Here is a 13,340-nt window from a genome sequence, read left to right on the forward strand (position 1 = left end):
GGGTCGCTGCACCAGGAGCCTTGGGGGACGCCGGTGCATTTAAGGAGCTTTTGGTTCAATCGTTTTAAAGTTTTTACTGTCAGGATCAATACAATCTTCAAAGGGCTCCAATGTTAACCCATTGACTAACACAATTTAACCAAAACATGTGACAGTCTGAACTGAAGGTAAAACATTTATAACTATAAAACTAGAGAAAACTGAGACCAGACTGAAGATTTTTAACATCCGGTTTTTTACTTCTATTAGCAAGCTAATACAAGTAAATGGATCGAACTTACTGACACAGTAACTCGTTTTTATTGATGAACACACACACACACACCTTTACAGTGGTGCATTTATGAACAGATTAACACAATTCCATAATTCAATGTGCATTTACAATATCACGATATGAATAAAAAACATAACTTCATTTAAATTTGTAGGCATTTTATTGTAAAGACGAACTGTGATGCTTCGTGTCAAGTTGCGTCGCCCCCACATGACGTTGTCGGCGACACAATGTCGCTTCTTTATTCAATGTCCTGGGCGGCGAAGCTTCTTGACATGTTGTGTTTTTGACACAAATTGTAATATTTATTATTACCCTGTAATATGTGATATTAGTGTAATATATTACACTATATTAACCTATTAATATAGTGTAATTATACTTTAATATTACATTGTTCACAGCTACTTCTGTCTGCTGATTGGCCCAGTAGAAAATATACCAGAAAAATCTACTTTTTCTGGTAGATAGTCGAAAAGGAGAAGTGAAGGGAGATTTGAACCAAGTGGAATAGCGTAGAAAGGCCAGGCTGTCCAAATTTGATTTTGACTGAACTGCTACAATTACCAGTTTTAACATATTTGACCTGAAGATAGATCTCCAGATGAAAGACATTTGTTCACCAGTATTAATGTACATCTCTGTCTGTCGTGTCTTTCCTCTTTATTTCCTGTTTCCTGAAACTGGTTTCTATCGAGACTCGTGTAGTTTCCATTTGCATTCATCGACGTGCAAATAGAGAACCTCCTATAGCCGTACATTCAGAGGAACAGCAGAAAGCTCCTCCTGGGACCAGAGAGAACGAGAGGAGTCAGAGTGGGGAGGGAATTGGGACTTCCTGTGTACATCGACACGCTGGCTCTGTAAATCACCTCTGAACAGACCGAACTCCAGGGACATATGTTGTTGTTTTTTTTAATCCCATGAAGTCTATTTCGGAGTAATATGAACATGAAGATGTATTTTAATCAATTCTCCATTTCTAGCTGCTGCACAGCAACACATGTCAGGAATTCACTCTGATTTGTGTCCCTCATGAAGTCTCATCTGTCTGTACACTTTAGGAGTTTAATTCATCTTTTCAACCATTCATTTTCTGTAGCTCTGCAGCAGGCAGAAGGATTTCCTTTCCTAAAAGCCTCTGCTGATCCGAGGTTTCTCTGGGTTACGCTACTGTAGTTTATTGTGCCAGCTTACTTTTAAGACGGGAGATCCGATGTGGGAGGGAAAATGATTCTGATCACGTCCGGTTGGATTTAAGACAGTCGCTATTTAAAGACAGCCGAGCCCATAAAACATCTCTACATGCAAAGATGAAGAAAATTAGATTTTAAAAATGTAGGAGGTGTTGCGGCCTTGCTTCTGAGATCCAATTCACACCAGAAGAAGAAAGTGTGAGCAGGACGAAGAATTAATGCGAGATGTTTGCCAGATTCAGATTTGATGTGTTCAGGTTGCCAGATAACCACACTGGTAAAAACTGAAAGGTGGTCTTTATCATTTAATCCTCAGTTACTACTGTCATTGTCATTTTTTTAGGTAATATGTGTGAAGAGAGAAAGGAAAGGTTAAATATGTCCATACTACAAAAAAAAACATTACTTTGAGTTTCTGTCCACATTTACCTTTTTTTCTGTCAGAGTGAAATACTAGAGTGGCAAACACTTCATCACAGTCGCTCATTAAAAATAGAGTTCACACACATTTAGTGTTGAAGAAACAGCAAGCCTGCAATATGTGGGAAAAGAAGTAATTTTAGTAAATGTGATTAATTCTGTCTGGAAACCATTGCTAAAATAAAACGGGAGTGAGAAAGTCATTGGCTGGTTGCTAGTATTGAAACATGCCAAGGTTTTAAAATGACTGTTCTGATGGCTACTACACCTTTCCCTTACTGACAAGAGACTCACATGTATTCATTTCTATTAGCAAAACATAGGAACTGAATTTTAGATTGGTGGTGGAATTTCTCAGTTCCCGTCTCTGACCGGCTTTTTCTAATAGTTTTGTAATCTTCCGCGTAAGGCCCTTGTAATGGCAGCATAAACAAACAAACAAACAAAAAAAAAAACAACATAAAAAATTAACAAATAGTAATAATAATTTGAAAAAATGCTAAAAACGTCTCTGGTATCTCAACAATGGCCAGAGAAGCTCATCCTCTTTCTGTGTCGCAGGAGAAAATGAAGTCATTGATTGGATCAGTCAAATTAAGAAGGAGACAAAATGGAAGGTTAAAAAAAAAGGGGGTGGCGGGTGGAAGAGGATCTGGCATTGGGTTTTGCCAGATCCACCACACAGATCAGTTTCCAAGGCATCAGGAATCCTATCTTCAACATGTGTAAACCAATCCCTCTCCTCTGACCTGTTCCTGCAACCCTACCTGCAGACACCAGGCCCGTCCATCAGCACACATCCTCGCACTCATGCGTTTCTGCCTGAAGTTCTCCGTTTTGGTTCAGTGTGTTTACTGCTTCCCACTCTGAAATGGAACAAAACAAACAAAAAAAACCCACTCAACCGTAAATTGTAGGGTTTGCGCTTGAGTGTTGCTAGCATTAAACTGCTTTTAAGACCAACAGTGAGCATGAGCCTGTGGTCGACAGTGTTGGCCTTCAGCATGATGTGCTGCATAATTCTCCGTCTTAAAGGCCAACTGTTCCAAGAAATTGTAGGAAGCTTTCTGTTCCACGTTTGTCTGATTCCAAGACCTTTTTATGTCCTTTTCCATTGGCAGTAAATGTAATATAATCTGATATAGGTTTGTTGGTGTTGGCCCCGCCCTCCCATTAAAATTAAACCTCTAATCACTAGTTAGTTTAGAAAATAGTTTAGAAAATTAACTGGTTCATTTTGGGAGCATAAGACATGAATATAATTTTTTAAAATCCAGCACACCATCAGTGAACATGACGCCAGCTCTGCTCCTGAAGGCAGCAGCTATGATCCAGCCGCCAATTGAAAGGCGTCACACTCAGATCTGGCCTCCAAAGTGACAATCACACTTACTAAAATTCAGTTGTTTTTTTTTTTTTGAGGTTTCTCTCTGATGAGCTGCAGGCCTGGTGGCTTTCCCACCACACAGTTGCCGAGTGACGCAATAATTTGAGGGTTTTGAACCACAGCGCTGACGTAGGACCGGATGGCTTCACATGGAGCTCCTCACCTCTGAAATCCACTTTAATTGGAGGTATTTTAAGCTAATTATAGACGGCAACACCGCCATTGAAGTTGGGATCCTTGGGTCTCTTTGTAGTAGTTTACAGACTTTTTTTTATCAATATATCCTCACTAATTTAAGCTAAACATTCTTGGAGCAGCAAAATGAGGAAATGGGAGAAATTAGATCCAAACTGCAACTTTTTCTTTTTTTTTTTTTTTTGGATAATACGACAGACTGTTGACTGTTAAATTTAAAAAACCCAAAAATATCTATTTTAATTAACCAACTTCTATTTCTGAGGTTGACTCCAATTATTTATTTTGTGGAGTTCTGACTGATTTTGGTCTCATTTCTCTCGAACTGTCAAACAGGGATAAGTATCAAATAATATCGACATCACCCAAAATGAGTCATTTTTAAAATATATTTGAATATGTTCAATTATTGAAATTGGGTTGATATCAACTACGGATATTCATTTCCATTTTATTGCCATTTGTTTCCAGGGGAGTAGAGGAAGTTGGTCATTTAGTATTTGCTTGTGATAGTGATGCATCAAAGGATTGAAGGAAGTTTAATCACGGTGCGATGTTGATATTTATGAAGTTTCATTCAAAAAGTTGAATAAAACTTTTTGATGCCAGAAAACTTACTAAGTCCAGTGGTTGTGTGTTAGGGCAGTCATTCATCCAGCGGCCTTGTTGGGGTTTTGAGTAAAAAAAATTTTTTTAAATTGACAGAAAATTTGAAAATATCACTTGATAATTATGTGTTATTGAAAGATTGTTAGATTAAAACCTGACTACCAACTATAAAATCTTAAAAAATGCCAACATTTTACAAAGACTTGAGTAAATAAGCAATGCTTAGCCTCGGAACAAGTAAAGCCTGGAGGCCCGCCAGGCTTGTAATACACACAAGATTTTATTTTAAATCATATTATGATACAGGGAAATTGCTCTCTGTCACTGGAATTCAACAAATAATGACCTCCGAGTGACAGACTTTCACTCAATAAAAAAAAAAGAAGAAAAACAGTGATTGTATCGTTGCAGTGGTGCTTTTTATTACTTTTTTTTTCCTCTCCAAAAAGGCTTGTTTAAGCACATGGCCTTTTTTCCCCACTAAGCAGCCTCAGTCTTTGCCCACTTTACAAGTGGGACATGGTTCAAGTGGATTGGGAGTTTGAAAAAGGGAGCTTTTGTTAAAGGTGAGGCCTGCTGGATTCTTAGCAGCGGGTGGTTCTGTGGAGAAGCTTAGTTGCTCCTTTTACGTTACATTGGACCTTTTTATGATCGGGCCAGCCTCTGAATGTGCACTCTGTAATGAATTTTAAGTCCTTTGACTTGCTGTAGAGACAAAAGTTCAAAGGTCGCCTTAAAACTCGGGAGTAACGTCAACTTTTAGCCCTGACTTAAATCAACGTTGACATGCTTAAAAACAGGACAGTTTACAACTGCGGGCTGAAAATTGGAAAACTCATGAACCCGCACTGTGTATGAAAAAAAAAAAAAAAAAAAAAAAAAAAACTCGCAACAAGTGGAGTGAAAGAGATGAAATTTGAGCTTTTAGCAAAAGGGAGCTGTCATTTTTTTGACGTTTTTCTTTTTCCTACACATCTTGGGAATCCTTACAATTATTTAATTATTTAATTTTACTTACCTAATGTTATTTTCTTGATGTCCTTTTTGTGCGTTTCTAATATTTTATGTCAACAAAGCCTTCTTCTTGGCCATGTCATACGTTTTCGGTTGTGCTCTTTTGGTAATTGTTCATCCGTGTAGAGAAACGCCTTGGACAACCAGTACTAACCAGACGTCAGCTCACATTTTGCTTTAACGAAATGTCGTTTTGTGACGAGCGGATCATAATCCTATCAGGATGTCGCTCTAGGTAATACTGGTTTGATTAAGGGTTACAGTCTGTCATGTGTAATGAGAATCAGTCGCCAAATATAATGTAGTATTAAAATAACTCCTAATAACTTCCTTTAATATATAAAGACAACATACATATACTTTGTTTTTCATAAATGTGAAACAAGCCTCTTATGAGCCTCTGTTTTTCCTTCATTTTGAGACCTAAATGAATACAGTTCATATTGACTCATGTATGTTTTCCGACTCCAGACAAATTGTATTTAGTCTACGAGCAAAAAGGACAGTTTTGTCTGTGAGGTTTGTCTTCAAATCGCCACATTTTTTGACGATCCTAAATGGGATGTTTTCACCATCCCAGTGAAAACGGGTTTTAAACTAACGGCAGACAGAAAACATCACGCGTGATGGAGAGCTGTAAAAGCGATTTCTCGATCACAATACCTCGTCTGGTGTGTCATAAATTGACACACAAAAAAAGCCAGCTTGATTCATTTGTGTATTTTAATATGAACCCAAACGCTGACGAGGTGAGACGTTTTTACTACCAGAACCTGGCAGAACTGCCATGAGATAATTCCTGAAAGATGTATTTATCATTCCCTAAAACAGCTGTCAAAAGAATAAATCCAAACTTCTGTAAGAGGACTGTAGACATGTTGAGTCAAGCTGAAACCTGGATTTCCATGCTGTCAGACCTGGTATCGACATACGCTTACATCTGCTTTCCCAATCTGAATTTATACATTTCGACTAAACCTGTAGAGCTCTGATGTCCGGACAAACGTCAATAGTCGGGTCAGAGAAGACTGTGTGTTTTGAAAGTCTGATTAGAAATATCTTTAACAGGATTGGGCCGCGCTGTCCTCTGTTTCCATCCATCTCTCCCTTTTTTTCCATTGCACGTTGTGCTGTGTTTGCGTTCAGTTCGCCCAGATTCACGTCAGCGAAACACTTTTGCTTCCAAGGACACACGAACCTCCAGGTAAACTGTTTGCAGATCCATAATCAGAACCCCGGTGTAGAGTACAGTTTCCTGTCCTGTTCTGTCCCTTGTCTCCTTAAAAAGAGTTGTGGGAAGGAGAGGAAGCCTGGGAATATGACGTGCTCGACTTCAGTTTGTGTAGCAAAAAAAAAAAAAAATCCTAAAATTAAAGGCCCTCTCTTCTTCTCAATGGCTCGTAATAGCTGGAACAAAACCAGCAGTCATGGGACGCAGACATGAAAAGAGTGCAGAGGAGGGACGAGGTAGACTTTCTGCTTTTTGGAAAGCGAGTGCCTCGAGCGTTTGAAGAGATTTCGGCGCGAGGCAGCCGGGGAGCTTCAGAGCCCCGCGTCATCGCGACTCGGCGCCGGTGACATGAAAGGTGCGAGATGCCTTAAAGCCGCAGTGTTTTGAGGATGTGGTGAAAGCCAGCAATACCGGGATGATTACATATCTGCTGGGTCTTATTCATAAAGAGGCTCTGACAGAGATCACAGCAGCCGCAGGTCTGGAGATGAGCTTGTTTTTTCCTCCTTCAGGTTTCTGTTTCACACGGCCGTCATCCGCCCTCGGCTTAGATTGTGCTAAATAATGCCAAATTTCACCTCAGCTTGCAAAACGTCATTAACTCTTTGAGTGATGTGTTCAGGTTGTTTTCACACTCCTCAGTTCAACTGGGAACCAAAATTACATTCTTGACATTTGCAGCTGGCGCGGACCACGCTATTGAAAAGCCTGTTGCACCTCCTCGGCAGGAGCGGCGCTGCAGCAAGAACGGCTGAAGAAAACGACACAAAATTTTTTGAAGAAGACACAAAAATGAAGTAACATCATATTTCAGTAGTTGTAGGATTTCTCTTTTACTGTGGTAAAAGACCACCAGCCATTTCTCCTGATAAAGCTAATTAGCTGGTGTTTGTTGTGCTTATGTTTACCCAGAATGCCTGTAGTCCACGTCCTACTTTTGGATCGTTCTTGATTTGCTTGCATCACAGCTCCAGAGTTCACTTCAACCGAACCGAGACCTAATTTTTTAGGAGGACCAGAATTCACTTTTTTGCTCAGTTTCTAAACGAACCAAACTTTCTAGACAAACCGACTGCAGTTTGATCAAAGCGGATTAAAACAGAATTGGTGTGTAAGTGACTTCGTCACCATCAAGTTCCTACAGATGTTCAGGAGACATACTTTCACTGCTTGAGCAATAATTTTATTGCTCAAGTTCAGTCATTTGTTTCCTGAAAGCGGGTTGTTAAAATATGTCGAAGCGACGTGGGAGATGTCGGATCCAATCTTGGACTAAAATCCAGCCTTCATCCTTTTTAATATCTTATAGAATATGCGCAAAAAAATAACTTTAAAGCTTGAAGAAAGCAGATCAAAACCGTGTTTATATTTAGAGATCACATCCTTTGTTTTGTAGTGTTTGCAGGGCAGCGGGTCCATTTGGTCCTGAACCACTCTGCATGTACAGAAGGCCAGACTCATATCATCACCCTTGAGCTTCTTCCTAGTATCCGTAATTATTTATTGATTTTCTGACCCACTTTAGCACGAGGATACTCTTACCGCTTTCCAGTAATGAAGACAACAATCATGTTGGACTCTCTGGATTCTTTATCATCCAGGTGTTGCTCCTTGTTTGCTGGTGGCTGTTTCTTTCCAACATGTTGTGAAAATTAAAATGAATCATTTTTGGTATCTGCATGTTGAAATATATCCATATATATTTTTTTTTTATTTTGACAATATTCGTTTCTGTTTGTTTGTTTAGCTTGCAGTTCAACAGGTCTGGGGTCTTTCTGTTTTTATTATCACACTCTCAAGTTCTATAACCTGAGAGTGTGATAATACTCACCACACACTATAATGTGTTTCTGTCTCCAAAGTTTTACATCCTGATGTTTCAGTGGATAATCATGTGCTATACCAAAAATTCTGCAATTATTTTGGGGAAAAAATTTGGTTCCAAACGAAGCTTTGACATAAAAAGTTTTTGCTGGGCTTTGCTTCCTAGTCAAAGTGTCTTCGACATGGTTTCGGTAAGTTTATCACAGCCAGCAAAAAGCGACGTAAAGTGATCAAATGTTGTTTAAAGGGGCAGCATTATGTATTTATCAGACATTTTGTAGCACGATCAAATCACTATGTCACCTTTAGTTTTTCTGAAAGTGGTCTGCAGAATAAATAAATACATTTGACTTCACATCAGACACCTAGAAATCAAACTCTAATGACACATCTTTGGTGAGTCCAGTGTTAATAGTTAGAGATGGCTCGCTGCAGGAAAACATTTCGAAAGCTGTCAGCCGTCTCTCTTAGAGAAATCAGAACCAGCTAAAGGACCGCAAAGCCGGTGAGCCTCTCTGGACTTTCATCGACATGAAAGAAAGCGCTGCGCAGAATTTCAGTCAACAACAAGAAAAAACTGGACATAGTGTTTGAGTGCGGTGTTTGTTTTTATGCACTAAAACAGGCCACAGTCGGTCATGTTTGCAGGTTGGCTTGGCGATGCGGTAAACAGAGGCACAGCTGCTGCTTCCTCGCCAGCATGAGTCAAGGTGTTTCCTCATGTCGTTTGCATTAGGTGGCGTGGGTTTGTCAGGTGTCGAGCTCTCTCTCTCTCTCTGTCTCTCTCTCTCTCTCTGCTGGAGTGGCAGGTGTCACCTGTGCTGAGTTGCGCTGAGATTTATGAGGTCGCTCTGTGTGCTGTCAGCAGCTTGCTGCTACAGTCTGTGACCTCAGCCTGCAAAGTCAGCCTCTCTCTGAGCTCCCCGGCTCGATTGTTGCAGCGCTGTGTGTCTCTGTAGCTTAGCAGCAGTTGGCAAGCGGCCACGCCGGGCTTTAGTGTCATGCAGAGCTGTGCAGACACACACACACACCTACACACACACACCTACACACACACATAACACGAGTGAATAGCGGACAAGTTATGTTTTTTATTTCCCAAAATGCAATCTCTTTAGATTCCTTTAACCCTGTATTGTAGGTTCTTAAAAAATTACTTATTTTTATAATCATAATGGCATTTTTATTACCTATTATTTTAGTAATTGATTAATCGATTATTATGACAATTAATCAGTTACTAGCTAAAACAAATTGCCACATTCTACAAATTTTCCATTTAACCACTCAGTCCAAAATACAAAAAAAAAGCAAATAAACAAGTAATTCAACTCCTTTTTTTAAGTAAGAAAATAAACATTTTATTGCCTAAAATGCAATACTGTACCACTCCTCTAGTAACCCAGATGAAGCTAGAACCAAAACACATAAGACGTTTTGGCTAAAACACATGTTTAATATATTGTTTGTATAGTTTTTATAATCCTGCTCTGAATTTGATGTTTTTTTCACCAGATGACCTTTATTGAGTCTAGACTCCAGATACTAAATTAGTGGATGGTTTTTTTTTTTAAAAAAGTGATTATTCACAAGTAATTTGATTAATTGTTTCAGCAATAATTTTTTTATTGTAGTTTCTTTACAAAAACACTCAGTAAAATTTTTTTTTTAGTCTTGGTCCAAATGTTTGTTAGCTTTAGCAATCCCTTTTTGCTCAGACATCGATCCATGCCAGCTAATTTCTCTCTTAAGTTATTTTCAGTTTTCTGCAATCTAAAAATAAAGACTGCCCAGAAAGTCATTTTGCGTTTGATAGTAATCTAAAACATTTCCTCCTTTTGATTCATGTGGTCTTTGTGTGTTCAAGAGTTGGACAGAGGTGAACAAGAATAGATTTGTGATATTTGACAGGGTGCAAATGCACCAGATTCAGCCAACAGGCCGTTTTTCATCCGCAGTCCCTGGAGCAGGAGAAACGGAGCACATTTTATCCTGAAACGTTCCAGAGATGTTCAGGATGCAGTTATTTTTCCCCCCACATCTTCTAAAGACTGCCTTTAGGAAATCGGCAGCGCACCAAATGTTCTGCTGAAGGCATTGTTCTCCCAACCTTTCCTGTGCTTTCCACTCTCTCATTAGCATTGTGCATACGTTCATTGACATTAAGCTCGTCAATGAAGCCTGCTGTTGCAGGGCCACCAATAAGATTCTCTGCATTACAGTGTGCAGAAATGGCCGCAAAATGGTGATGTTTTTATTACCGTTTCATCAAAATTGACAAAACCCAAAAGAAAAAAAGCCCGTAGTCCTTAACAAAAACATAGACTAAACTATTGCTACAGGCCTTTGAGCAGCCGGGTCTATTAATCTTTTGCTCTACACTGTCTGGATCCATACTCAAGTGATCAATTCCTGGCAAGTCCAGCCAGCAATTCTATTCATACCGCTACATACTTATGCACGCGTGAGGCAGAGTTCGCTGTGTTTGTGTGGATCCCTCTGATAACTTTGTAGGAGTTTTGTGGAATTAACCCGTTTTTCGCCAGGGAAGCAGTTCAGGTGTTTCCTCCCTCCCCCAACCATCTGCCGTCATCGAGCTTGTTAAGACGCCGCTGCTGCGGATGAGCTGGTTACAGTTGAAATGTGTGAAACAGCGGCGTTATCTCCTTGTTGCTACTGATTGTTTCACCTCCACCCTTGTTCTGAGAGAACGGCTCATCGCTCCTTTATCAAACGTGGGTTTTAAAAATAGATCAGAAGTGAAACAAGCGTTAAAAGTCTTGTGTTACCGCTTCACAGGAGCTGCGGTGAGACTGGGAGGCAGTTTGTAAAGGAGTGTAGCACTGATTTCAAAATAATGTTCAAATGTCGTCCTTGGATCAATTCAAGTTGATCCGGTGTGTTTAAATAGCTAAGTTCATAATTCGCAAAACAAATACAATTTATATACAGAAACATCAGTTCAATTCAGTCATTTATTAAACTGATTTATATTCAACTAAATGCATTAGAATTTGGTTATAATGCTGTGAAGTCAAAATCAGGTTATTATGGCAATTAAAAAACACGTTTTTGTGTGAGGAAAATCATTAATCTTTCACATTTAGTAAGAATGCGGCAACAGTGAAAAGAAACAACTTCTTTTTTAACAAGAAGAAAAAATTTAGATCGAACAGAAGGAGCTGAAATCAGAGGACAAATAAAGTATGAATTTATAAATCCATGAATTCATTAAAGGTATAAATTCGTACATCACTCAGTACAGGACCATCGTTTCCGGATTGATACAAGGGCAGAAACAATTAATTGCGATGAATCAATCATTGAAATGATCAAAGAATCTTGAAAACATAGAGTAGAAATGAATGAAACCTCCATTCAACATAAGAAAGCGACAATAATTTTCATATCATTTTTACTTCAAAGCCACTGCAGAACTAGACAAGCATGAAAACCTTTTTTTTTTAAGTGTTTTTGATTTTCGCATTTTTATTTAAAAACATAAAATCAAGAAAGAACATTTACGTCAGGATTTACGTTTCATTTCCACATCTTGTCATCTTCAGGTAGTAAAGCGATATGTTTTGTTGAAATCATACGTGGAGTGTCTTCTTTCTTCTTTTTGTCATAATAATGTTTTGTTGGTCAGTAGGATTTTTACTAGCAAGGAAACTCAATGTAAAATGTTTGTATTCATGTAGGAAAGTCCTCTAACTGGTCTTTGGCATCAAGAATCTTGAAATGGAAACTGCAGCATTAATTTAGTGTCTCGCCGCTGCGGCTCCTGTGATCGCACCTTTTCTGAGTAAATCTCTGTAATACGTTCTCTCTTTTGGACGGTTAGCAATCAGAAACATGTTTGCAGCACAAGATCAAGTGAAGCCTTTCTCCTGAGATTGGTCAACCAAACAACAGAGCAGTCGCTAATGTCAACACGACGCTGCTTCCTGTGTGAGTGTGGGAACGCTGCACAAAGTGCTGACGTTCTGAAAGTGAACCGCTGAACTTTCTAAATGCCCCCTTTAAACCAGTGCTTTGTTTTTGTTTTGTTTTTTGTGAGGTTTTGTGTTGTGTTACACAGACACTTTCTCTTATTTTTCTTATTCTAAAACAACAACAACAAAAAAAATTTGAATGCAAGTCAATCGACGCTATTCCATGGCTTTTCCTACTCGGTTTGGGTTTTTCAGACTTGTTGGACAGTTCAACAAAGATTTCAATGTGCATGTTTGATGTTTTTATGCCTCTTGTGGGATTAGTGAGTAAGAATAATTCAATATAAACAATTAATTGAGCTGCTGTAAATAACGAAGCAAGGGCGAAAACAAATTTGGGAGCTGAAAAACATCAACGTCGGCACAAATTTGGAGCGACGACGACAAAAGAATCGGTGAAAGCCACGAATTTTGGTTCGCAGCATGAAAATGGCACAGTTTGTAAAATTATGTTGCTGTGATTCTTGAGGGTTTTAAATGAAAAGCCGTTTTCATTTAGAAACTAAATGTTTTAAATACAAACAAACCTAAACTAGCATGAACATAGCAGACCTCCCTAAGCATTGAGAAAAGACGCCGATGCAACCGCTTGGTTTTATTCTTTCCATGTGACAAGTATCCCTAATTATTCTGCATTAAATAACCTTGATACCTTCAATAATATTTACTTCATACAATTCCATGTGCTACTCATTTTAAGAGTATCACATAATGTAATGATCATCAGTGTTAAATATAGAGCATGAAAATCTTGGACACAAAAATTCATGTTTGCAATTTTGAATAAAAGCTGATTTAATGAATCATCTGCGTTGGAGGAATCTATTGCACGATACATATTTATTGACCTACATTTACTATTTAACAACGTTTATTCATAATGAATTATTTAGCAGTGTTTGAAAGCGTGTATTGGCTAGAAAAGTCTATTTTTCTCTTTTCTATAAAGTTCAAAAGAATGATTTCAAAAGAATTTGATTGAACTGCAATAATAATGTTTTTAAAACAGTTTCTCTACCTGCAGACAGCAATGTTTAACAATAGCCTGTGTCTGGGCAGGACAGCTGTTGCTGATAAAACCTTAGTATATGTTGGGTACACCTAATGGTTCCCACTGAAAAGCACAATTTATTGTGGTTTGTTATGCATGTAAAGCACTCAAATAATTAGTCCTTCCAGAACGATCTGGACT

The 13,340-nt window shown here is 38.6% G+C and overlaps 1 protein-coding gene across 2 annotated transcripts in view; it reads left to right on the forward strand.

Annotated features, from left to right (window-relative positions):
* Window positions 1–13,340, forward strand: part of peli1b (pellino E3 ubiquitin protein ligase 1b) — a 43,552-nt gene that overhangs the window by 12,284 nt on the left and 17,928 nt on the right. The window contains exon 1 of one of the 2 annotated variants that reach the window (XM_055029293.1): window positions 3,132–3,467. The exons of the other annotated variant lie outside the window; for it this stretch is intronic. The gene's annotated coding sequence lies outside the window, so the exon portion shown is untranslated. Of the gene's footprint in view, window positions 1–3,131; window positions 3,468–13,340 lie in introns of those variants that run through there. 2 annotated transcript variants of the gene reach the window in all.

The sequence above is a fragment of the Poeciliopsis prolifica genome, unplaced genomic scaffold, assembly GCF_027474105.1.
Source record: "Poeciliopsis prolifica strain line A6 unplaced genomic scaffold, Auburn_PproV2 SCAFFOLD005, whole genome shotgun sequence".
NCBI lineage: Eukaryota > Metazoa > Chordata > Actinopteri > Cyprinodontiformes > Poeciliidae > Poeciliopsis > Poeciliopsis prolifica.